Consider the following 27,671-nt stretch of genomic DNA (forward strand, 5'->3'; position numbering starts at 1 on the left):
CGAAGATTTCGGTTCGGTTCAGTTCCGGTTCGGCTAAAAATAACGGTTCTGTTCCGGTTTTCGGTTCGGTTCGGTTCCGGTTCGACACCCTGCTCGCCGCCAACGGTCGCCAGCGCAGAAATTATGATGGACAAAGTATCACTCGCATTTGATGGCCGCCTGCGTAATAAGTATGCTGGACTAAGGATCACTCGCTGCGGACAGTCGAGCTCTACCGCAGGCAACCGTCGGTAGAAAGTCGTACTTAGTCCGGGTGATTGTGCTCCGTTTCGTCACCCTCTTGTGGCGCCGAGCAGATTGTACCTGGTCCGGGTTTCGGCTCCCGCTGAGCCCCTAAGTGAATCTCGCTCGTTTCGAATAATTGTGCGTGATTATGGTCATCTGCGAATGGTTAGGACTAAGTATACTTTGGTTGCTTTTGCATCCTCTGCTTTGGGCTATGTGCATGATTTTTGTTGCCTTGGCGTGTGTGTAACGTTTTTTGTCACACTCGAGTGTTACTCTTGTCGCACACAATTCAGCCCGAATTCTGTGCTAAAAATGTAAAACGGTTCATATATTGGCACGAGGAATCTCTGCTTGGTTTGTTGCAACAACCCAACTGTGCGTACATGATATACAACGCACATGGTGAGGAAATACGACAAATAAAGGGTGTCCGTACGATGCTGTTGTCTTCAGATGTGCAGGGCTTCTCCCACTCCTTCTTGACGTACTCGAGGTCTGTCATTCCGGAGCCCTTGGAAGCCTTGCTCTTCTCGAACTCTTCTGTCATCTGCACGGAAGTATACGTCATCAGATTTCCGACTTCAACTTATAGCGAGAGAAACATCTACAGATACTCACATTGGGTTCCAAGATCTTGTGGACACAGTGCAAAGCTTGCTCCAGAACGGCGTCAGTCACCTCTGCAAATCCATGAGTCTCGCTTCTGTTTTGTGCTTTGCACAATTTTAAACTTGCCTTCATCACATAAAGTAGATCGTACTTTTATTTGACAAGGTTCGATACGGAACACTTACAAATTTACGAAACGGAGTTTCGTACGGTATGTGCAGCGGCTTGGAAGGTACAGACGGGGAAGTGTAGCCCGGTCCGGCCAACTATACGTTTGCGCGAACACTCCTGCAAGGGACGCACTTTCCAAACCCAGGCGCCGGCACCTTCCACAAAACTGCCAAGAACTTCTGAGCTGAAAACGACATCTTTGTTCTTGGACCCACTCTAGACAGCGTATAACATGATCCCGCAAACCCATCTTTTTGGGAAGCTGTTTGCTTTCTTTTTTTACATGGTTTGTTCGGCCCTGATATTTATTCAACAAGGATCGGTGCTGGGCCCACTGCTCTTTCTTGTTTTTCTAAACGATTTCACGGTTGATGAGCATATGCACTGCCGGTTTTTTGCAGATGACTGTGTGCTTCTTATACTGAAATAGCTTCAAGCAATGACCAACTTAATTTAAACAAGTGCCTGTGATCAATTTCTCAATGGTGTAACGAATGGCAAAAGGTGATAAACAGCTCGAAAAATGTACAAATGAGAGTAACGCGCAAAAGGTCACCCTTGGTATTTAACTACTGTGTACAAAATTCCCCTTTACAAGTTGCGCACGAATTCAAATACTTAGGTGTCATTATCTCTTCGAACTTCAGCTGGAATAGCCACATATCCTGGACTGCTCAGAAGACATCAGCAAAGCTATAGGGTCACTGAAGAGGCGGCTGAAGCACTGTACCCCTGCAACAAAGCTTGCAATCTACACGACTCTAATACGACCTGTTTTAGAATACGCGGATGTTGTTTGGGACCCTGCGACTAAACTTAATATTGATCGACTCGAGGGGGTATAGAAGAAAGCACTGCGTTTCATTTACAACGAATGCAGAAGAATGAGCTCTATCACTGATTTGTACAACAGGTCGAAAATTGAGCTTTTTTCAACCTGGCGCAAACTTATCGTCTAACGCTTTTGTATACCATTGTATATGACTCATCTCGCCTTTCATTCGACAGATTTATGCAATTTGACAAATCCCGTCACACACGACATAAGCACTCCAACACAATTGTGGTACCTTACAGCAGAACCCAATGTTTAAAAAACTACTTTTTTGCAGGAACCATTAACGAATGGAATAGTCTCCCTGCCAACATTACCAATGTCTCGTCCGTTCAGGAATTTGCTTTATCATTACAGCGTTATTTCTTAGATGTGCAGTCCTAGATGTTTTTTCTTTCACTAGCGTGTAATATAGTTTTCTTCTTGTGTGTTGCCCTGTGTGCCATCTCCTGCCTTGGCTTTATACATACTACTGCCTTGGCAGTAGTATGTGTAAATAAATAAATAAAATTAGGTAAGTCTTGTCTAGATACAAGAAAAAACAAAATGCGAAAACACTCAGCTCCACAAATGTCCTCTTCTTGCCAGTTTGTGCCTCAGGCTCAAGGTGTTTATTCCACCATTACAAAAACATAGTAAAGAAATATTGCTTGCCAAGGTTATAAAATCGGCTTTTTTGTGACCTAAACCATAAACAGCAGAACCGGGCTAGCTTAAAAAAATGTATTTATTCATTTCATGATGAAGGATGGGCTGGACAAAAAAGTTACGTGCAAGCGCATCAAGAATGACAAAGCAGTACCACAATGTCACGTCTTGTTTTGACGATATTAGTCTTAGCTGGACGTCGGCTCATAGAGAAACCTCGTCTTTCTATTTTCACTTTTGAGCCAGGTAGCGCCATGTACTACAACTTTCGCATTCTATCACCCCCGCTAGCGTCACATTCTCACGGAGTTTCAACTTTCTGCAAAGTATAGCTTATTTATCTGGGTCGAAAAGTCGGACTTCATTTTCTCAATTGTACCAGGTACATTCAGATCAACTCCGTACTCTCTTTCGATAAACGCCAAAAACCTGTTAAAATGGAGGTTTTAACCTTGTCAGCCAAAAACCTGATTTCATTTCAGGCGGATAATTTCTTTCTCGTCGCTTTGTCAAAAAAATACGGTTTTCTATGCTTTTCGGTGAATACGAAAATCCGGAATACCCACCACTACACTGATACGCTCTTGCGGTAGAGTCCAATATCCAGGCGAACATAAGACCGAGAAACACACAGCAGCTCTTCATTTCGTTCAGACCAAGATAATGGGACCACGATGGAAATCCAGCTCCGGGTACTCGCGGCTGAAGTATCAATTACGCGGCACCGTCCAATATTTGCACAGGCCGCCGCTTGCGACATTTCAAGCTGTGCAATCAAACATATAGCTTTAAAATGCGGCAAAATGCAAAAAAGAAAACAAATGGGGACGAGGAAGGATACTGTGACTGCGGACCCGGTTAATGCTAATTCAGAAAACAGCGAATATGCGCTGAATAAAGCTTAGGATCGCGCAGGGTGTCTTAATGAAGATTTGAGGTACAGCGATATTTGGAGATTGCATTTTTATTTGATATCGGCGTTGATACCTAGCCGTGCGGATTTTCACGGTAAATATTCTAGGGGACTTTTTTTTTTAATTCGCAAAAAGATTTACTATTATACAAGAGCACCCTTCAGCTAGAGCTTTTGGTGAGCCTGCATTTTCCTGAGAGTGCGGAATCTTTGCAGGACATTTAGATCCCATTAGAACTGCCTAACTCAACGAAAGGGTTTTGTCGAAATTGTCCTGATGCCAGCCAAAACGTTTTAATTTTATCAGACTTAGAATAGTTTAGAATAAAAGGAAACTCAATGACGCTGCATGCACGTGGGGTTTGTCAATCGGCAGCCCCTCCTTGTGCTTTTTTTTAAACTTAGATATTAAAGGTTTATGAAGTTCGTGAAATGCAGTGCCTGGGGGGGGGCAGGGGGGGTTCTGCCAATTTTCATTGCGTTAACTGATAAGAATATTTGCATTTTAATATATGCATTGAGAGAGAGAGAGAGAGAGAGATAGTAAATTATGTTTTGAAGATATTGGCCATATGCATTGAAAGATTGGCGTGACGAGCGAGATTATATGAACTTAAGGACTCCAGAAAATTTAACTTTATAAAACATTCGGCCTATATACAGTTCAGAACGTTAACATAGCAACCACTCGTACGCTATCCTCGCCAATGATTTCAATGAAACGTTTCAATTTCAGTTGACAGTTTGACTCATATTGTATGGCTCAAGCCAACCAAACCTTGGTTTATTTCTTATTCTCATACACGCAGACGTTTTACCTGAAGTCACTGGATCCTAGGTTTTACCGAGATTCCAGTGGCCGAGTGTGTTAGTTCGCCGGAGCTCGGAGCACGGGGAGCTCAAGCTCGCGTTCCATACCAAGGGTAGACTATTTCGCGACTCCGGCGACCTATAGGGGTCGCTAGTGTCGCTGAATACTGTTACCAGAGCACGGTGGAAGAAACATTTAGGTGATGACTCTCTGTCCAACGCGGCGACCACATTATTTTCGGCGCACCGAGCGCTTCACTCGCACGGGGATAGATGACGCCGAAGTATGGGATCCCTCCCAAACCGACCGCTCCGGTTGTTTCTCCCAGCGGTGTTCCCGCACTCCCTCGCCCACCGCTTCTTGTTGTACCCGCGGTGGAAGAAACAGATTTATCTGATGACTCTCTGTCCGACGCGGTGGCCACACTATGTTCGGCGCACCGAGTGCTTCACTCGCACGGGTATAAATGACGCCGAACTATGGGGTCCCTCCCAAACCGACCGCTCCGGTTTCTCCCAGCGGTGTTCCCGCACTCCCTCGCTCACCGCTTCTTGTTGTACCCGCGGTGGAAGAAACAGATTTAGGTGATGACTTTCTATCCGACGCGGTGACCACATTATGTTCGGCGCACCGAGCGCTTCACTCGCACGGGGATAGATGACGCCGAAGTATGGGATCCCTCCCAAACCGACCGCTCCGGTTGCTTCAAAAACCGGTGTTCCCGCACTCTTTCGCTCACCGCTTCTTGTTGTACCCGCGGTGGAAGAAACAGATTTAGGTGATGACTCTCTGTCCGACGCGGTGGCCACATTATGTTCGGCGCACCGAGCGCTTCACTCGCACGGGGATGGCTGACGCCGAACTATGGGATCCCTCCCAAACCGACCGCTCCGGTTGTTTCTCCCAACGGTGTTCCCGCACTCCCTTGCTCACCGCTTCTTGTTGTACCCGCGGTGGAAGAAACAGATTTAGGTGATGACTCTGTGTCCGACGCGGTGGCCACACTATGTTCGGCGCACCGAGCGCTTCACTCGCACGGGGATAGATGACGCCGAACTATGGGGTCCCTCCCAAACCGACCGCTCCGGTTTCTCCCAGCGGTGTTCCCGCACTCCCTCGCTCACCGCTTCTTGTTGTACCCGCGGTGGAAGAACCAGATTTAGGTGATGACTTTCTGTCCGACGCGGTGACCACATTATGTCGGCGCACCGAGCGCTTCACTCGCACGGGGATAGATGACGCCGAAGTATGGGATCCCTCCCAAACCGACCGCTCCGGTTGCTTCAAAAACCGGTGTTCCCGCACTCCCTCGCTCACCGCTTCTTGTTGTACCCGCGGTGGAAGAAACAGATTTAGATGATGACTCTCAGTCCGACGCGGTGGCCACATTATGTTCGGCGCACCGAGCGCTTCACTCGCACGGGGATAGCTGACGCCGAACTATGGGATCCCTCCCAAACCGACCGTTCCGGTTGTTTCTCCCAGCGGTGTTCCCGCACTCCCTTGCTCACCGCTTCTTGTTGTACCCGCGGTGGAAGAAACAGATTTAGATGATGACTGTCTGTCCGACGCGGTGGCCACATTTCCCAAACCGACCGCTCCGGTTGTTTCTCCTAGCGGTGTTCCCGCACTCCCTCGCTCACCGCTTCCTGTTGTACCCGCGGTGGAAGAAATAGATTTAGGTGATGACTCTCTGTCCGACGCGGTGGCCACATTATGTTCGGCACACCGAGCGCTTCACTCGCACGGGGATAGATGACGCCGAAGTATGGGATCCCTCCCAAACCGACCGCTCCGGTTGTTTCTCCCAGCGGTGTTCCCGCACTCCCTCGCTCACCGCTTCTTGTTGTACCCGCTGTGGAAGAAACATAATTCGGGTGATGACTCTCTGTCCGACGCGGTGGCCACATTATGTTCGGCGCACCCAGCGCTTCACTCGCACCGGGATGGCTGACGCCGAACTATGGGATCCCTCCCAAACCGACCGCTCCGGTTGTTTCTCCCAGCGGTGTTCCCGCACTTCCTCGCTCACCGCTTCCTGTTGTACCCGCGGTGGAAGAAATAGATTTAGGTGATGACTCTCTGTCCGACGCGGTGGCCACATTATGTTCGGCGCACCGAGCGCTTCACTCGCACGGGGATAGATGACGCCGAAGTATGGGATCCCACCCAAACCGACCGCTCGGGTTGTTTCTCCCAGCGGTGTTCCTGCACTCCCTCGCTCACCGCTTCTTGTTGTACCCGCCGTGGAAGAAACAGATTTAGGCGATGACTCTCTGTCCGACGCGGTGGCCACATTATGTTCGGCGCACCGAGCGCTTCACTCGCATGGGGATAGATGGCGCCCAAGTAGGGGATCCATCCCAAACCGATCGCTCCGGTTGTTTCTCCCAGCGGTGGTCCCACATCTCCTTGCTCACCGCTTCCTGTTGTAGACCTTTTCCGCTTACTCTCGCCCCCGACCGCCAAGTAGTCATTTCCGGTATGGGCGACGAAAAAATATCAGAACGTTTCAACCTGCAAATAGTAAAAAAATAGAGAGGAGGCGAAACGAGAATGGTTTGACGGTTACGTTTATGTCCTAAATGCCTTCTATTGGCGTGGCGACAACAAAGCAATGTTTTCGCCCATACTGGAAGTGACCACAATTCAAGATGGCGGCGCCCTTGCGAAAAAGGTCTATACCTCACCGCCTCCACGCCGCCACCAAGTCGCCAGAGTCCGTAAATCTGTGTCCTCTTCCTTCTTCTTCGGGTTAAGGCTCACCTTCGTGCAAGATGGTGGCCAGGGGCGCCGGAACAGGGGGTGCAGGGGAAGCGACGGCTCCCCCTTATTTACAAATGAGGTAGCACGGCTCCCCCAATCTACCTCGGTCAAAGTTTTTTTTTTTTTTTGCGCTTTTTGATTTGGGTTTTTACAAAGCATTTGGCGCCTGCTGTTTTGCGGCTGCCTCTCCGTTTTCGTTCAGTCAGATTTTCGAACTATCGCCTAGCCCGAAGGATAAGCCCCCAGCGTAAACCTGGCCGTGGAGAAAAAGACCCTGGAAAAATGGCGATTTTGACGTTCGCCGTAGGGAGCCTTCATGTGCGCTTTGCTAGGGTGATGCCATCCTTTGTAATACCACTCGCCGACAAACCGGCAGCCATTTTGTTCCTCGGCGATAATCCGTGGGGCTTATAACCCTCCCGGAAACAAGCACCTTATCTCAGAAGTTCAAAGCAGCGTTGTGGAACCCACGGAGGGAGGATTAGCATTTTCCCCCTCGGATGGGATTACCTAGGGTGCCTACATGTTTCCGCTCCGCTTTAGGGTGGCGCCAACTTCTTGTTACCCTTTCCCAGATCCTCTCCCACCGCCATTTTGACCCACTTCTTATTTGGCTAAACGTACACAACGTTGAGTTTTCGTAGTTTCGACACACCGGCAACACTGTGAGGCCACTTCCGTTTCCGTTCAGAGGTGTCGGACGCTCAGCGGGATGGCGGTCTTCGTGGCTGTCGCTCTCTTTATTCGGGTGTTTCATACTTTGAAGTTGCAAGCCTTAAGTATGCGTTGCGTTTATCGAAACGTGAGTCCCCTCGACAAAATGGAACGCAACAGACCGGCATCGCACGCCGAAACCTCGCCGTCGGAACGAGAGCGGTGGGCGCTCCCTAGCCCTAACGAGGATTAGCGGAGTAGCGCCAGCGCACGACTGGCGAGTGTGACAAAATGGTCGACGAAACAGCGGAGGCTGCCATGGTAACGAGGTAGGCAACACTGATTTGTCGGCAACAGGTATCACAAACGTTGTCGCCACCCTAAACAGCGGAGCGGCGGAAACATGTAGGCACCCTAGGATTACCGATGGACACAAAGGCCACTTTCCGGCGCACGGGGAAACAATGAGAGGAACAAAATGGCGGTGGACGAGGGTGTGGGAAAAAGAAACAGGCAGTTGGCATCACCCTATGCGAAGCGCACATGAAGGCACCCTAGTTCGCCGTCTTCAGCAGATAAATTGTTGTAAATGACCCTCGTAGGAAGAATTCGTCAAGCTGGCCTCCCGTCGCAAGTACGCGGCCTTCGGGGTCTTCAAAAAGCTGGAAGCCGTTTCACTGTCAAAAGAAGTCTTCGGGAGCTTGGATTAACTTAAAATGCCCTTCCGATTCGCTGAGTGGGGAGGGAGGGGGGGGGGGGGGGGGGGGGCAGTTGGGTCCCTGGAGAGCTTGCGATTGTCGGTGAATGACCTCACCGTTTTAAACTAACTATTCCCGTGAATGACCTTCAGACTGTATATAAATAAAAAAAAATAGACACCACTCGACCTGGCCGCCTGCCACAACTTGCGCGACCTTCAGAAGCTTCAAAAATCTCAATGCCTGGGGGAAGCCCCAATATAATTTGTGAAGACCGCGTCTTCTGTTTGTTTCGCCTCCAAAGAGTTTTCGGAAGCCAGTCTAGGGCCCTTGGCGGCTTCTAGCGTTAGCCGCACTATTCCTGTGAGTGACTTTCTGAACTAGCCGGAAGCATCTCTCGACCTGCCAACCCCCTCTCTCCTGGAAGTGGGGACATTTAACTACTTCAAAAAGGTCCAGTGCCGCGGTGTCGGCGAATGGAAGATCTGAGACTATAGGAAGCAGGAAGAAGGCGACTCGCTTTCCTTTGGCCGGTAGATGATTCTTCGGAAGCTTGGGGATAAGCGGAAAGGTCTGTGCGACGGGGGATTACTTTTAAGGACCCTGACAAGGTCAGGCAGCCTTGTTTGGCTTAGACGGGGCCGATGTCTGCGTATACCGCCAGTAGCGACGTCCTTTTGTTGGCTAGTGCGGTGGAGGGAGATGGGGCGGAGTAGAGGAAAAATTAAAATGCTACTGCCACAATCCTTTATAAACAGCATACTGCTGCTGTAGAGTCTGTCCTCTCTGTACATGATGCGACTGTGGAGAAGTAAACATATAGAGCTTCGCTTGTCTCCAATATTTCTGGAGTCTTTTTCAACTGTTCAATCCCCTGCCCCAGCTGAACTCTCGCCTTCATATGGCCTCAATTTTTCAAAGTTTTCGAGCAAAGCCCTCGTGGTCAACAGGCTCCTCGTTTTGCAACGATCCACGAGCAGTAGTCTCAGCGTTCTCGACACCCCTACTGGTAAGCCCTCAGTTTTATTTTTTGATATAAGTATTTATATTATTAGCGATTTTCTTGATTTTCCCGACAATTTCTGGATGCAAAACAGTAGTACTGGTCACAACGTCAGCTTTTTACACCACAATAGCAATCATTACTGTAATTTTATAAGAACTAGAGTCCCCAAGCACAAGATAATAATAATAATAATAATAATAATACTTTATTTTCCATTTCCAAAAATGGCGGAGGCCGAGAAAAAAAGCCGTGTTTAAACGGCTTGACGAGCCCTCGGCCTCCTCGAAAGTTCGCCACGATGCTCTGAGAAAGGTTTTTTTTTTTTTTTTTTTTAGCTGGTCGATACTCTGACGGCGGAAATTCAAGGGAGATTCACGCAGCCTGGACTCGACGAGCTTGTTCGTCTAGAAGGAATTGTGACTGATGCCGCCAAAAGGAAGCCTCCCTCTGCCGCAGTCTTGGAAGAGGAACTGGGGCTCCACACTTCTGATTTCGACGTCTCCCGGCTTGCTGCGCAATTGATAATGCTGCCGTCACTTGGAAGCAGCAAGTGCGACACCATCCAAGATGTTCATGCATTGTTGAAAGATCAAGCTCCAAACGTGAAACTAATTTTTTAGGAAGTTTTCGAACTTGTGCTTCTCGTTCTCACGGTCCCCGTGTCGTCGGCATCATCCGAACGATCCTTCAGTGCCCTGCGACGTATGAAAACTTGCTTTCGAAGCACAATGTCACAGGAAAGGTTGACTCATCTACTCTTATTGCACGTGCACGGCGCGCTGACGGCCACTTTGAGCTTAGATTCCGTAACTCAAACCTTTGTCGCACGAACCGCGGAAAGGAAGTCCACGTTTGGCACAGCATGACTGTGAAATGTAAAAATACCTAAGTGTGTTTGTGCGACTTTTGACCAGTTCTAAAATCACTCACGAGGGTATATTTAAACTCTATATTTATTACAAGTTATTGTAATTACAAGTTTCAGTGGCTCCTTTTAGCGGCCTGCCAGAGTGAGTCGAGACAATATTTCAGCCGAGTCAACTTGCCAACAGTTGGGTATCGGCTGCTGATAACTCGGAAGATCCTTTTTGCTTTATTTTTCGATAGCGTGATTGTATTTTGATTCGTGCGATCATAATCCCACGAGAAAAATCTCTGTTCTCCCCATGACGTCACGGTGGAAACTGTAGCGACGCTTCTGTTCGTTCTTACGGCCAATATTTTTCGTTTATTTTTCTTTGTTTATAAAGTATGCACAAGATATGTAAATTATGTTTATACACCAACTCATGTTTACAAACAAACCGGAGCGCCCCTAGCGGACGCCACCGGCGCCGCGCATGCGCGGTGGATGGTGGGCAAGAAGCCCGCTGTCGCCCATAAACAAACCATTGAATTGCGTTGTTGTCGGCGTCGGTGGGAGTCCCCGTGCTCTTTTTCGCGTTGGAATTGTTGATTCTACGTCCTCCTAACAATGTCTGACTACTTGAGCGGCTACAGCAAAACTAACGAGGCAAAACTTTGCCTGAATAATGTGACGTGCGGCGATTCATTTCACGTGGACGCCGCAGAATGGGCGCTAAAGCCTGACTCCCACGATTAGATTCTGCTCGCTATTTTCAGTCGCGACGTCGCTCGGACTGCAAAAGCGTGGACCGTAGCTGAGATGGTGGACGTCGATATTGAAAACCGCAAGTAGAATTGGGCATTACAAGTCGGTGATGGCCACTGGTAACAATGATCAACATCTTCTTGTATTTGTTTACACTTAGCGTACTTACCCCAACCAACCTTCAAAAGTGTTTTGAGGCCTGCACTTAGTTCTTATTGCAATTACCGGGTCAACGTTTGATTTACGGGCCGCTGTCGTTTGAACGAGCTGACGATAAAAAGCAGCCAAATTTGAAAGAGCAGACGACAGTTCGAACGCATGCGCAATGGAGTACAGGAAGAAGCACCGCGTCCCGCGTCAACAAACCATTCGAATGTCACGTTGTCGGCGTCTGTGTGAGTCTGCCTACTATTTTTCGCGTTGGAATTGTCGATTCTACGTCCTCATCGCAATGCCTTACCACTTTAATCGCCTGAGCGAAATTATCAAGGCTCGTTACGCCGCTAAACTTTCAGTAAATAATTTGACGTGCGGCGATTCATTCGCATGAACGCCGCAGAATGGACGCCAAAACCATGACAAGATTCTTCTAGCTATTTTCGGTCGCGACGTCACTCGCGCTGCAAAAGTGTAGAAGGTAGCGGCGATGATCGACGCCGATACTGAAAATCGGAAGCGGGAACAGACCAAGCGTAACAAGTCGGTGATGGCCACCGGTACCAATGATCAACATCTTGTATCTACTGTTTACACCGAGCCTACTTAAGTCTTTTGAGGCCTGCAATTACTTCTTATTGCAATCACCGGGTCAAAGTTTAATCTAAGGGCCGCTTTTGTTTGAACGAGCAGACGACAAAAAGCAGACAAGTTTGAAAGAGCAGACTAAAGTTTGACCGATCAGGAGGCCGTGTGAATTTGAAGAGGCACTGAACCCGTGGGTGATCCGGACAACTTGGGGGTTTTCTCTCGTTCATGTTGGAACAAAGCAAATACATCTGGCGACCACAAAGTGTTGCCCGCACACGCAATCGTAGTTCGACAGCGTCTGGTGTGCCCTTGTCACGGCTACTATCCACGTTCGTCCAGAAACATATGAAAACTGATCTTCAAACCTTTCCAGACTCTCTTGGTACAGCCCCCATCGCAGCATTTTGACGAGAAGGCAGGTTTTTTGTTTCGTTTCTTCCAAAGGAACACAGGAATGCATGTCTGGCACGGCGACTTCTGCCCACCGCCCCAGACCGGAAGTGCATCCGGAGCGCCACCACCGCGGCGTGACGTAGGAGAGTTGAGTTCGTGACATCATTTTCTCGCTGACAATGTAAAGGCACATAACTATTGCAATGTTACTTTAGGTCTACGATACAAATATGCGCATGTTGTAATTTTTCCTGGAGCACGTTTACAACATTTGCTTGTTCGTTCCTTCCAGCTGACGGTATCTCACGCGGAATCTTGTTTTTTATGTTTCATGATATCCTATTGTATGTCTGGAGTTCATATTACGTGATTAGTGAAAATCTGTGGTACTGCTGACCAACCTTCCTTTTTTCTATCTACATATATACCGGGACCCGTAGGCTGGCTTGTGTGTACGTGTGTAGCTTTTATAACTTTGGTGTCGCTTCCAAGGCTGCCTCAGCGACAGGGCTGCCGTGTCATCGATTTATAGATTTCTCAATGTTACCTCTGTTACGTTTAACTCGACCAATAGTTCTTCCTGAAATTCCTTCCTAGGTTTTCTAAGCAACTGGGACTGCTTTGATTTAGAGTTAATTTGCGCCATCAATACGCATGTATTTTTCATATATCGCATTTATTGCCCTATTCTTTCTAATTACAGACTCCTCTCTGGTATTTGGTTTCTCCATAATTACGTTAATCACTTATGAACACAGGAGAAACGTCATCGTGCCAAAAAATGCATGTACATAAACAGTCAGTGTGGTCAAATAGAATATCGGTAACAAAAACTTGAGAAAACGTCACACAAAGGATACATTTTTGGTTCTACTTATTATCTGTCACAGTTAGTGCGCTCACTTGTAGCGTGTTTATATCATGGTCTTATGACGGTGTGTTAACTGTGTTTATTTATTCATGTAATCATATGCACGACCCCTGTATGGTGCCTGCATGAGCCCTCAAAGAAAGTAAATGATGATAATGATGATGTTTATGGTAGTTTTTTTTTTTTTTTTTTGCTCCCCCAGGGGAAAAATAGTTCCGACGCCACTGATGGTGGCACCTGTGATCGACACAGCACCAAAGCAAAACACGAGGCCAGTCACTGGCCGCACACCACCACCACACCACTACACCGCAAAAAAGGTGAGCACGCTGCGCCGCCGACACCACGGCCGCCGAGGAGGGATCGAACTTTAAAGGGGCGGTGCAACGATTTTATGATTAAAAGAATTTGCATCTCGTCACTTTTACGTTGTTTATCGTGTCCCAGAGGATAGAGAAAACACTTCCTTCATTAAAAATGTCGCGATTCCTCTGCATAATCGCAAAGCAAACGTCGAGCTTTTTCCCCCACCTGCAGTCCCACGTGGCCGCCGAAGGAACTACGGTGGAAAGATTATGTGACCTGGCTCGGCTCTAAGCTGCAGCATAGCGCCCGCTAATGTACGCAGAGAGAGGGAGGGGAAACGTCCTCCGAGATAGCACACGAGAAGCTACACGGCACTCCGAATGACGTCACTGAGAGTGCGACCAGGTGTGACCCTGAAGACTGGGAGTGAGTTGAGGGGTGCCCGAAATGCCAATCTTTATCTTTTTTTTACGCAACAACTAGGACACGCAGGCAAAATCGGTTTTCTGTTCTTTACTTCAGAAATGTCAGGGGGCAACTTCCGGAAATCTTTGACCGAAGTCCGAAAATCGTTGCACCGCCCCTTTAACATCAAATTATCGTCCTATATCTCCAACCAGTGCCCCGTGCAAGCTACTTGAGCACATAATATATTCAAATGTCATAAAGCATTTAGAAGATAACCTCATCCTTTTTTCAAACCAGCACGGGTTCAGACAATCATATTCTTGCGAAACACAACTAGTACAACTTGTTTATGAAATACACAGTAACATTGATAATAACATACACACAGACGCCATATATATTAGTTTTTCTAAAGCATTCAATAAGATATCCCATAGTTTCCTCATGCTCAAGCTAAATCAACTTCACATTCATCCACTCGTGGCATCATTGATAGGACAATTTTTAACCAATCGTACTCAGCATACTGTGGTTAACAACCAGTCGTCATCTTGTTCTCCTGTATCGTCCGGAGTCCCCCAGGGCAGTGCTCTCGGACCTCTGCATTTTTTAACATTTGTAAATGACCTACCTGATATAACATCCTGTATTCGACTTTTTGCTGATGACTGCGTAATTTACCTATCTGTATCTAACCTGAATGATAACATAACCCTACAAGCTTACCTCAACCAAATAGCCGACTGGTGTAAACAGTGGAAAATGGCAATTAACTTTTCTAAAACAAATCTCGATTTCTTCAAGCGTGCTAGTAGTCCTCTTTCTTTTACTGTCACAATGTGCAGCCAGGTAATTACAAAGTGTCCATCTTACAAATATCTTGGCGTTCACTTATCTGACGATCTCTCATAGAACACGAAAATAACACACGTCCTGTCTAATGCTAACCGCTCTCTTGGCTATCTTCGACGGAGTCTAAAACTAGCACCATCATCAGTGAAACAACTAGACTACACTACACTCGTAAGATCGCAACTTGAGTACGCGTCATCAATCTGGTCCCCTTGGAAATATTCATTGATAGCAAACATAGAGGCACTTCAGAATTGCGCAATCGATTCATTTTTTCAGATTACTCACGAGACACCAGCATCACTCCTTTACGAATGAAAGCTACCCAATTGATCTGCTCTCATCTAGAAGAAAATGATCACGCCTGTCTCTTTTTCATAAGATTTACTATCATAACCCTGACATCAAAACTTCACTATTGTTCCCAGCCACTCGCATAATTATTTGCATTGATAACGTCTGTAAAGTTCGTCCAATTTTCGCCTCGTCAGTTTCGTTTCTTAACTCCACCTTGCCGTTAACAATAAAAGACTGGAATAGCCTGCCTAACAGTATCGTGACGCCCAGGCAGGTCATAACACATTCATATCCCAACTGACCATCTGCATTTGCACTAATAGCAAAGTCAATCCGTGTTTATCGAAATGTTTTATTTGTGTGTTTTTCTGTTTAATCAGCTGTTTTTTCTTAAGGATGTATTGAGTGTTAATTTTTTCCTGTTATTGTTGCTTTATATAACAATGTTCTCCAGCATGTAACGCACTTTTTGTTTGCTCCTTTATATAATGTTTTTTTCAGCAGGTACCCCCACCTTTTGTAATGTTCATAAGGGCCTTCAAGGTTTAAGAAATGATGATGATGAAATCTCAGCGCCCTCCGCGGCGGCGCGGAACTATAGTCGGTTACAAGTCAAGAAGGTAGGAGAAGCTCCACCCACAAGCGTGATGCGCCCGTTTCAAATCTCTCCGCAGTCGAAAGAAGAGTTCACTGGAAACACTCCTTGTTCCGCTTCAATGGATTCCAACTTGTCTCCGATCCCACTTTTTAAGAAAGCGACCTTTGTATTTATCAGAGAGGGAACCGAGCCCCTGAAAGCAGCCTTTGTATCCATCGGGGGGGAAGCTAATCCCCGAAAGTCGTATTTGTTTCCGTCGGTGGGGGAGAACTCTAATCTCCCTCTCGTGCCTTCCACAATGCTAAGTAAAAGTCGAAAGATAAAGCAAATATGTACAGAAAGGCAAGCCCTTCCTCGCGCGTTGGCCGCGACGTCACGGAAACGGTGGGACGCTATTAGCCCCGAGAGCGAACACAAGCGTCGCTGCGGTCGCAGCGCCCTGATTGGGTGAGGTGTACCGTGACGTCAGGGGGAGTACTCCGCTCCGCGACCTCGCATCGGCTCGCTTCCCAGCACCGGTTTCCCGGTTTGGCGTTGTGTCCCGGAAGCTCTTCGAGGAGCTGGACTTCGTGTACCCGGTGTACAAGACGTTGAGTTAGGCCGATATTGACGTGCTTTCGTACATTTAATAAGCCTGCTTGCCCTTTTTACCTTTAAAATTGGGTTACAAATCCCGAAACTATCGGAGGAGGCAATTCCGCCGATGAACCTCCCCGTCCGTCCACACGACACAAGGCAATCTTGCGAAAGGTCGGTGAAGCGGTGGCGCAAGTGTTTCAGACGCTGCAATTCTGTTCCTTGCCTGTTCATGATTTAAGACGATATTACATCCCGCTTCAAGGCATTTGGAGTGGCATTTATATCAAGAGCCTTTGGGTGGTCGGCAAATTAGCTCGCGACCCCGACTCTGCGCTTCCACCCTGCATGCGCTGGTTCGCAGACGTTTTAAAGACCCTGCGTCTGATGATCTTTGAAGTGCTTGTGGAACAGGGCTGTTTTACGTAAATGTAGCTTCTTCGTGAATTAATTATATAGTTTATACATGTATGCAGGCATATTTCTTAGAAGACGCAACATTACTGAAAATTAGTTTTTTTATGGTAGCAGCAAAAACGGCCGAATTGCCCCTAGTTGCCTGTATGATATGTATTGAACTGCCCAAAATATGCACAGCAATGGTGCCGTAATTTGGAATGTTTATATTTTTTCCTCGTTCTTTATTCCAGCCTTGGGTATTAAAAAAAATACACCGTTTAGTCTGAATTGTCATTTCCAATTAAAAGAGACTGCTGCAGGTCCCCAAAAGCTTCCTCAGCCTCCAAACTCCCTACAGCTGGACTCTCTGACAAAAGAGGAAAACAGAATTAAAAGCAAGCATTCGAACGTCTCTTTAGCGGTAGATGCAGCACTAGTAGCAGAAAATGTGGAACCTGTGAAGGCCGACAGTCTGCGTGAGAAAAGCTTCTGGTATTTTAGCTTCAGGGCAGTTCGATTTAAGTAAAGTCTCAATTTTAGGGCTTAAGGGACTAATAACGAGCTAGACATCTTGGCTTACGTTTGTTATACATTTCTTGAGGGTTGATATAAACAAGTCCACAAATACCACCCGTGTAGTCCATTGAAATACTATCCGAATCCAGCAAAGGTTAAATACGAGCAATTTATATAATAAATGTTCCTTGTTTGTTTTACTTTGCTCCTGCACTTGGGCTGTCTTACTTGTAATTCTCTCCCCATGGCCCAGACTGTATTTAGCATGTTGCTCGAGCAGCATGCAGCTTTTCTGCTTCGGCGATCTGGTTTAGAAGCAGAGATACAAAAAAAAAAAAAAAAATAGTATACATAACCTGCCAATTCATTCAGACCATCAACAGCATTTATTGTGCGAGATGTACATCTATAATGATGCTCCTGCAATTGTGACCATATTTCTTTATTTTCATATACCAGCTGCGATTCATGCGTTGCCTGCCCTGTCAAGCATGCTTAAAATGTTGGTTGAAGTTTCACCTGTAGCTACAGGCCATACCTCAACAAAGGCACATATAAAAATTTACACTTCCTACGAAAAACACGCCAAAAAAAAAATTAAATAGAAACGAGCGCGCCGACAGCTAGCGTCGTCACAGCCTCCACAGGCCGAGCGGGGCGAGTCGGGGAAAAATTCTCTCCTCGCCGTGACGTCACCCCGGTTCGCCGTAAGGGGGCGCCACGCGAACTTCTCGGGGCTAATTGGATGCGGAGGTGGCGGAGGGATATCTGATTCCCTTTGAGGGGCATTTGCCGCTACCTTCTTAACCTGTAACTGACTATAGCTACTCCTTGTTCGAGGTTAGCTCCGAACACGATGTGGTGTTCCCTAAGCATTGATCTGCATCACTGCCTGAAAAAAAATACACCTTTTTTTTGCATATACAATATAATTTACGTTATAATCAATATTTACAATGCCGATTATATAGAAGTTAAAAAGTAGTGGCCCCAGTATACTACCTTGCGGTAAACCAGATGTGAGTGGCCTGAGATCTGATAGCTTATTATTAAGTTCTACCCACTGATAACAGTTAGGGTAACTTTTTTTTCAAATTTAGTGCTAAACCACGAACCCCCAAAATGTATAGCTTGTGAATTAACGTGCCGTGATTAAAGCGGTCAAAAGCTTTAGAAAAATTTATATTCTAAGTGTTATCAATTGATCTGCAATATTATTTAAAGTGATGTAGAAGTTAAAAAGTAGTGGCCGCAGTACACTACCTTGCGGTAAACCAGATGTGAGTGGCCTGAGATCTGATAGTTTATTATTAATTTCTACCCACTGATAACAGTTTTTAGGATAACTTTTCTTCATATTTAGGGCTAAACCGCGAACAACCAAAAATGTATAGCTTGTGAATTAACGTATCGTGATTAAGGCGGGCAAAAGCCTTGGAAAAATCTATAAATATTCTAAATGTTATCAATTGATCTGCAATATTATTTAAAGCGATGTAAGTTCCGCCGAACGACCTTTTTCTAAATGCGTACAAAGTAACCGTAATAATTAAAAAAAAAAAACAATTACAGAAACTGTAAAATCTTTTTTTGTATGATTATCTCTACACATTTATAAAATATTGGTAAAACGGACATAGGTGCGATACAGCCGGGCTAGCGGCTGTGTCGCACTGACTAAATTGCTCATCTACAGCTGAGCCACCGCGACATTTTTTTATGTTTAGAACTTTCCTCACAATGTATACTTTGTACAAGTTCAACAAAATATTGATTAAATTTATTTGCTAATATCACTCCACTTAGGTCAATACCACCTATTTGAAATCCATCCTTCTATTCAATTCCTTCAAGACAACATCCGATGGTTTACTGTGCACCCTCCTTCTGTTCTTCTACCGCGCTGTCTATTGTCCTTCTGTCCTTCTACCGCGCTGATGAACGTTGATGAACGCATAATGTCAGGTTCATGCGGTTCGTATAGGTTACGTTCCGAGCGACCTAAGCAACACTCTGATATGACAGTAACGACAAAGTTACCGGGGAAGTTCTTCGCCCTACACAAAATGAGAAGCAGTGCAAAGTGCGCCTGATTCCTTAGGCCATTATCATTCCCGGATTTGTTTTTTTTTTTTTTTTTTTTTTCTTTCTGCGGCTCTGTTATTGCTTCCGTTTTCGTTGACATGGACACAACCAACGCAACTTCCCTCGCTTTACTTCGGTGTCTATCGCACCAGCCGCCGACGAGCTGCAATCACGAAAGCCAGAAGAGACGAGCGGAAATCACGAAAGGACCTCTTCCGGTAATTTCTGTGTTGTCCCGCTAGGTGTCGTTCGTTTTGCTGGGGTCGCGAACACCGAGTGAAAATTTTGAGCTGGACCCCCGCCCTTGCCCGTTTCAGTCTGGAGAGGTATCGTACAGGCGTGCGTTCGTGCGTGGTGCACGCATTATTTATTTATTTATTCATTTACCCTAAGGGCCCTTTTGGGCATTACATAGGGGGGAATTCATACAAAAAGAACACGTTGACAGTGGTGATACACAGAAAACAGGAAAAAAAAAAAGAAAGCCGCGGCACACAAAAAAGCAGTGCATATGATCACAGAGTTCAATTGCTGCACTTCAATCGTAACATTATGCAAATACAAAAAGAGGACCAACGACACACTGCAGAACTATGGCTTATCTGCGACGAGGGGCAAACATGATTATGTTTTTTTTTTTTCTTGAAATGAATAGGAATCAGGAAATTTAAAAAAAGCCTGATAGTCCTGTGTCACTGCGATATCATACGGTAAGGCATTCCATTCAGAAACGGCAAGGTTAAAAGTCCGGAGAATATTTGTATAGGTTATTGCGTGCCAAAATGGGGGGTTACTTTGTTGGGGTGGTCTAGCCGTGGAAAGATACGGTTAGCTGGAACAATGTGTGTTTGACAGAAAGGTGTAGAATAGTGATATATTTTATGAAATAAAGAAAAACGGGCGATTCGCCTTTTGTTCTCGAGAAATGCTAAATTTAAGGACTCTTTTATACGTGTTATACTACAGGTGGTTGAATAATTGCATGTTATAAACCGGGCTGCTTTATTTTGGAGAGACTCTAATTCATTAACTAGATAGGCTTGGTGGCGATTCTAAATAACTGACGCATATTCTATTTTGCTTCTTACAAGGGATGTATATGCCATTAATCTTGTTTTTGTGTCAGATAAAAACAAGTTTCTTCTCAGGAATCCCAGGGTTTGATTAGCCTTTCGTAATATTGTCTCAATATGTAATTTCCAAGATAACTCTACTGTGAGGTGAACACCTAAGTACTCCATAGTCGAAATCTGTCTTTGATCGGCTAAATTTATCATCTATACATGCGTAAACTGGTGTCGCCATACCTCAGAGGTAGGTCCGACCTCGTGCCTTTTCTTACGGGCTCTCTTTACTCTATCTGTCCTACTGCCTTTCTTTTTTTCGTATCGCGGCGGAGGGTACTGTGCGTAAGAATTTCTGCATTCAAGTTATCGACCTTCACTCTTCTTCTGACTGCAAGCTTATGCCATATTTAGGCCACTTAGCACTTAGCGTAATTATGAGCTTTGCACTTGGTGGCGTTGTCATACAACCGAGCCGTTCGAAGTACCCGTGGGGTGACGAGCGTGTGGCTGGCCCAAGGAGCACGTAGCTTAAACAACACTGCTGAACGGGGTGGGGAAAGCAACTTTTGTTCGAGTTTTGAGCGACGGGCTAATCTTCTAGGGGGAGAGTGGTGTGTCCGGTTGCACGAACGAGGGTCCGAGAAAGAGGGGAGTCCTTCCTTTCCGTCTTCTTGGACCGTTTGGTACAATGCGCGACTTGTGAGTTGAGGAGGAAAGCTAAAAGGGAAAATGTTGAAAATTGAAATGCCAAAGAGCGGCGCTGCTCCGAAGGAATCTGCTACGTCACGACTACGTAGCAGATTCCACAACGTTGTTACACTACCTCCCAAATAGGCTCCGCTTGCATCCACCAGGTGCACACTGAAAGATCGTTTATTTAGCTTTAAAATTAGTTTTCTTGTGCCTTTCAACGGAAGACTGGTATTTTTGGGGTTAGGGTGCAACACGGAACACATTCAAGCTAGAAAATGAGCTCTGGAATTTCGTTTCCCTACCCCTTTAAAGGGCAACTCCGCTTAATTTCAAAAATTTTGAGATAGTGGCCGATTTTGCTTTTTGAAGCACTCAAAAACAATCCCCAATCCTTCGTTTCGCGAAAAATAAAATATTTTTCGTGTAATTTTACTCTAGCCATGATTACAAACCGACACCGAAACGGTGGCAAAGCCGGACAACATTGTATATTCGGCATCACTAAGCATGTACACCCACGTGATATACAAGGGGAAAAAGGAGCTCCCCTCTTATCAGGATCCTCCTTTGTGCCTCCTGGATTAGCACAGGCGTCGCTATTCTCCTCCCAGAAGATTATAGAAGATTAACCTGTCACTCGAAATTCTTACAAAAGCAGCTTCCCTCTCCTCCTTTTACTTGGTGTTCAAAAGTATGGGATGTAACACAAGCCGGCGCTCAACGAGGCGATCGGCTTATCAGTAGTATCAATAGTCGGGCGCCGGGCCGGCCGAGCGCGTCACTCACGTCTTTCACGGCGCTGGCGCCACCCGTGCTCTCCCCGGAAAAAAAAAAAAAAAAAAGAAGCTGTACATGTTTGATGACGTCGCGGACGTGCCGGGAGAAGGAATTTGGAGAGAGCGGAAATGCAACCGGGCAGTGTTGTCTGGCCCGCACGTTTCATCCAAAACCAGCGGATTCGTGCTTGTCAAACTTTGACAGCAATTTTAATGAACTTCTAGGCGGAATTCCGTCGTAATATTTGCCATGGGGGTTTTGTAGATGATAACAAAGAGAACTGTATAGTTTTGTACTACTGGAAAAGAAGCGGAGTTGCCCTTTAAAGGGGTAGGGAAACGAAATTTCAGCGCTCATTTTCTGGCTTTAATGTGTTGCATGTTGCACCCTAACCTCAAAAACACCAGTCTTCCGTTGAAAAGCACAAGAAAACTAATTTTAAAGCTAAATAAACGGTCTTCAATGTGCACCTGGTGGATGCATGCGGAGCCTATTTGGGAGGTAGTCTAGCAACGTTGTGGAAACTGCTACGTAGTCGTGACGTAGCAGTTTCCTTCGGAGCAGCGCGGCCCTTTGGTATTTCAACATTTTCCTTCTTAGCTTTCCTCCTCAACTCACAAGTCGCGCATTGTACCAAACGGTTCAAGAAGACGGAAAGGAAGGACTCCCCTCTTTCTCGGACCCTCGTTCGTGCAACCGGACATAGCCATTCTCCCCCTAGAAGATTAGCACGTCGCTCAAAACTCGAACAAAAGTTGCTTTCCCCACCTCGTTCAGCCCTAAGCTGGCAGTGTTGTGGAAGCTACCTGCTCCTTGGGCCAGCCACACGCTCGTCACCCCACGGGCACTTCGAGCGGCTCGGTTGTAACGCGCTGACGCTATTAGAGAGTTTTGGCTCTCCCGCTACGCTATACGCTAGAGCGACGGACGCTACTGCGCATGCGCGCTGCTAGCGGAAACATTGCGGAGCTGCGGAGGCTAGCGGAGGCGCGCTAGCGGGCCAAAATAGCGAGGGGCGTAGCGCGGCGTGCTAGCGTGGCTCTCGCGAGAACGAGTCTTGGCGAGATAAGGGAGACCCAGCGAGGGACGCTGTTCAAGATGGCCACCACGCCGCGTCTACTCGGTCTGTGCGTTTCACAATCGTCGTTCTAAGGGGTGGATTATACCTTGCTGCTGCGAGAAGTACCCGCGACAAAGCCGTTCCACGACTGCAACAGGTAGTGATTCATGGCGGATATACTAAACACGGCCACGGAAAGGAGAAAAAAAAAAAGAAAAAGCTTCGCAGTTTTTGGTGCTGTGAGCGAAAGGTGCAGCCCCCTGCTCGACCGCTTTGTCGTGAAGACAAAACCTACTAAGGAAGCGGAGCGAGCGGGCGGATATGAGGGATTTCTGTGGCGCTTCATTTTCGGTGAACAACGACGCAACAGATGAGCTACAGTGGTTGTCCTTTATTTTTGAAGATTTTTCTCGGTGGCTTTGGCACTTGACTCATATCGGATTGGCTTGGACAGCTTGGCTGACAGTTGTATTCAATTACAAAAACATAATAGTCACCTACTTACAAAAGAAGCAACGATTAGCACGTTATTCAATAAAAAACAATAGGGAGTTTTCGTAGACCGCGCTGCCCCCTCCGCTAAGCGTTCCGCAACGAAGATGTTGCTACTGCGCCTGCGCGCCGATAGCCTTGACTGTGGAGTTCCCGCTATGGTAGCGGGTTGCGGTGGGCCCTGCGGGACGGCGAAAACGATCTACGAAAACTCCCTAATATTTTATTAAGATAACGACGTTATTAAAAACAATTGCGAAGGATTGCTTTACAAATCTGTTTTACGCGAGCCCTAGTGTCCGAAAGAGCCGCTAGAGGCGTTGCGTTAGCTCTCGTAACGTTGTAATCCGTAGCGGGTTGCGAACGTTCTACTAAAACTTAAAATGGTAGTTCCGCTACGCTACATATAGCGGAGGTCATAGCGGCTAGCGGATAGCACAGCGGGAGTGACTGAACGATCTACTAAAACACTCTAATGACACCATCACAACGCTGACAACGCCACCAAGGGCAAAGCTCATAACCACGCCTGCCTTGCTACTCCACGAACGCGGGAAATCTTTTCTTTCTGTTTTTGTTTGCGCCGGATATCCCATGACGCATCGCGCTCTCCGTTCGCTTCTCTTCGAGCGCTTGCTCGAGTGCACCGTTTGGAACGAAAAATATGGTCAATCGTTCAAAATACAAACGCGCGATTATCATTTACGGTTGTTATCCGCCATGCTTGACTCATTTCCGAACGAAATTTGAATATTTCAATTTTTGTTTCCGTACCCCTTTAAGATTGCCGCGGATGCGCCTGTACCTAAAGGCCCGTTCACACTCTTGCGACCTTTTAAACCTAGGTTCCTTACAACTTCTTAAACCAGAAAACACACTGGCGCCATCTATTGGGAAGTAGTGTAAACTTGACGGTCCGGCATATTTTTTTATTTTTATTTCTCGAGCATTATCCTTTCTTTCTTGGCTCGAAAAACTTTTGTCAATGTTATAAACGAGCCTTTCTATGGGTATTACGCACATTTGACCTCGGAAATCCCGCAAAACCTTTGCTCTTGTGAAATGCAGTTCCAGGGTCACCGCATAGATGGCGCCACAATGCCAGTGTCTTCCCTCATTTTAAAAACATTTAACAAGTTTTAAGAGAACTCGCCTCTCTCAGTCGTACTCGGTCGCACTCGGTCGCAAGAGTGTGAACGGGCCTTAACGCCTGACCTGCGAGAGACCGCGGGGAAGAAAGCGGAAGTTCCCTGCCTACCCCGACCCAACCCCCCTCCCCCCTTTCCCCCTCCTCCTTCAGTCACGCATGTGCGCGCGCCCGAGACCCTACTGGAACCACTGGGAACGGATCGGATCCACCCACCACCGTGCGGTCACAGTGCGTTGCGTCTCACTGGATCCGACTGGTTACACTCAAGACCGCGCGGTACCAGATCGGATCCGCCGGGTCTAAGCGTGGTCTAAACTGTCCACAAGTTTGGAACCGCGCGGCTCCGAACTGGAACCGCTCCGATCTGACATTTTTGTACGGGATCCGAAACTCCTACACAGCGTCTTGATGACCTCACTTGTACTGCGCGGCGCGGTGAATCCTGGGGCCATTCCGACATACACTCGGGCCATCTCGAATGTTTCGTAGGTCCTGGAAGCGGCGCGATCGCTTCACCATTGTGAGTTCAGAACACGATCGAAGTAAACAGAACGAACACAAAACAAAGCCGACGCACCCTGTTTTGTTATCGACGTGCTTCGTTTGCGTTCTAAAATTCCAAAACGCTAAACCAACACGAACAGCTTCTATTCATGGGGTTCGACGAAAGTCGTACATCGGTCGTAATGCGTCGAGAAGACGGTGGGGGGCGCTGCGTGTTTTCGGTGTGGTCTACATTCTGAGAAAACGGGCCTGCGCGAAGCAACGTTACAGTGCAGCGGTGAAGCGCTCATTTCAAGAAGAATGGCAACACATTAATTGCGGAACAGGCGGGAGAGGAAGAAGGCAGAGCATCTTTCCATGGAACTCCCATCACTCCTGCTTCAACTCACCGATCGTAATTCAGGCTCTCGCCGCCGGTTGAGAAGGGCTCGCGCATGCGCAGAACTCTTCCTAAGAACGAAGAGCATTTCAAACAATCTTCAGTATCTGATGACGCACAAACAGCGTGTGGAATTTGAAGAGGCGTTTTCACGCGGCTGCTCGCGCGCCACATCTTAAAAACCGCAAATCTGCAAACTAAAAACAAATGACCGCATCTCCACGTGCTAAATGATGTGGGGCTAAGCTCTGGTGATGCTGATGATACTGATTTTTTTAGCATTTGACCGCAGCGCCCTCTCCTGTATAGACGTTGAGCGATGCAACGTTTCATCCATGACATCCCCAGCTCTTGAGTTACTACCACATCTCAGAGCCCCCTAGTCGTCCCGCGGTTAAGGCGATGGACTAGAAATCCATTGGGGTCTCCCCGCACAGGTTCGAATCCTGTCGACTGCGCAAACATATATATATATTTTTTTAAGAAGGCAGATGGGATGGCAATCGATGTGAGCACAGACGCCGGACGGACAAGGCTAGATCCTAAGGAGCTTCACCCCCTAAAAAAAACTTATCACGTGGATGGTAGACGACATTTTGTTTCAGTAGATCGGTGGCTCGGCATTCCGTGAGAGAACGGCCGATTCATCGATGCAATATGTGCACACCTAGGGCGAATGCGATTGTTCAGGGATGGGGAAAGAGAAACCTGCAAGAGGGCAAAACCTTACACTCACATGAGCTTCACACCAGTCGGGTGTCCGGAATCAAAAAGTTAACCATAGAAAAAAAAGAAGAAAAGAAGAAACATTACCGAGTTAACAAGACCTGATTTAACAACGATCTTTCTCCCGTTCGGCGTTTCTTTTACATTGTCTATTAATTTATAGTTTTGTTTTTATTTTCAACATTTGATGAGGCAAGTTTTACCTTCAACATTTTCGCAAAACAAACGCACCGCACCTTCGTGTCAAATTACCTTTGTCGTACGTAGCACGCAAAAGTGATTTTTGCGATCTAATTAAGGTGGGCAAGATCCATTTAACCACGCCTTCTTATTGCAAAATCTCAGCGAGTATCACTGCATGAAGAAATCTCAGGGCTGCGCTGGAGAATCTTTAGACTTTTGTTGCCCAACATTAATTGTCATGGTATGAACTGACCCTTGTCTGGAACTTCCTTGTCGCTCCTCCTTGAAATAAGTTGACACGGGGCTGCCCCTTCGCCCCTGTAATTATTTATTCTGGCCAAGGCTAACTGGTAGATGGTCTGGCAATCATGTTTGTACGCCAGACATTTACACTGTGGTCTTTTGGTAGAGCCGCCTTTAGCTCCGGGAACTTAAAGCTCCTCCTGTACTTTAAGGAAAACAACCAGTAAAATCACCACCAGACCATACAAATAACCTGACGACCCGGCACTCTGGTTAGAATGACACACACACATATATGCAAGTAACAATGGAATATTATACAATCAACTGCTGTATCGGAACATAGTTGTAATATCCCAGTAGTGGTGCGCCATACGGCCAATAAGATACATGAAGGCGCTGCCTTCAAAATATTGACCTTTTCCCTTGCTGCTCCTCCTTCTTTTTTAAGGTAACCTGGCGGCAGTGGCATCACTAGATCACTAGGGGCAGCGGCACACAAGGCTGCCCGGAACCCCCCCCCCCCCCCCCCCCCCCCTTTTTCATTTCCCAACTGCGCCCGGAACGTTCCCCCTGCACCCGAAACATTCCCCCGGGTGACGCCTCTACCTGGCGGTCTGTTGTGCTGGCACGAAAAGTGCAGGCTTTTCCTCGTACTCGATTGTCCCAGTTCCGCTAGCTTAATTTTGCTAGAGTTCAAAGTTCATAATTGTGCACCGCGCGCGTCAAACTTCACCGTTGGCGCACTTCGAGCTTCTCCTCTTTGCAGCGACGCACTGAGAGAAGCAGCTGATGCCGAGGAGCTTTCGGGTTAGCTTGATGGTCTTCGATATTTTGCTCTTCTTTTGGTGGGAATGCTTTGGGCACAATTATAGAACCTTAATTTTAAATAACGGTTAAGGTCCCCTCTATTTAGACAAATAGGGTACTTTTCTATCGCCATGAAAGTCTATGCGAAAAAAACATGAGCCATTCCACTCTGTGAAGGTGGATGACCAGCGAAGCTGCTTAGCACATACGACACAGGCGTGACAGAATTCAGCGCATTCTCCATTAAAGTTGTCCACTATAGCAGCATGGTACCCGCGTCTTTTTGATGCGTTCTCTGACCCGCGACGTTCTTCGTCTTGTCTGGTTTGACTCGTGCGCTCGGCGTTTTGTGCACGATCTTCATCGGTGGTGTTTGCCGCCCGCCGCCATTCTCGGTGCCGTTCCCGCCGTTGCTCTTCGTAGGCGCGTTGCTCGTCGAGGGCAGCCTTCCCATTACGACGAGAGAAGTGAAACAGACATATCGCTAAATTACCCAAGCATCAAGAATCCAGGGAATGGTGTTCCACTCACCGCACGTGCCGGCGTCTGCAGCGGTAACTGTTCTCAAGCAAAAAGCCTAAAACCATG

The 27,671-nt window shown here is 47.0% G+C and overlaps 1 long non-coding RNA gene across 1 annotated transcript in view; it reads right to left on the reverse strand.

Moving 5' to 3' along the window:
- Positions 1-25,283, reverse strand: part of LOC115323668 — a 40,460-nt gene extending 15,177 nt beyond the window's left edge. Inside the window, exons 1-3 of the long non-coding RNA XR_006077744.1 lie at positions 25,132-25,283; positions 847-908; positions 665-775 (exon numbers count right to left, since the gene is read on the reverse strand). This is a non-coding gene — a long non-coding RNA (uncharacterized LOC115323668). The remainder of the gene's footprint in view (positions 1-664; positions 776-846; positions 909-25,131) is intronic.
- Positions 25,284-27,671: the final 2,388 nt, after the last annotated feature.

The sequence above is a fragment of the Ixodes scapularis genome, unplaced genomic scaffold (assembly GCF_016920785.2).
Source record: "Ixodes scapularis isolate PalLabHiFi unplaced genomic scaffold, ASM1692078v2 PGA_scaffold1__304_contigs__length_218370807, whole genome shotgun sequence".
NCBI classification, from domain to species: Eukaryota; Metazoa; Arthropoda; class Arachnida; order Ixodida; family Ixodidae; genus Ixodes; species Ixodes scapularis.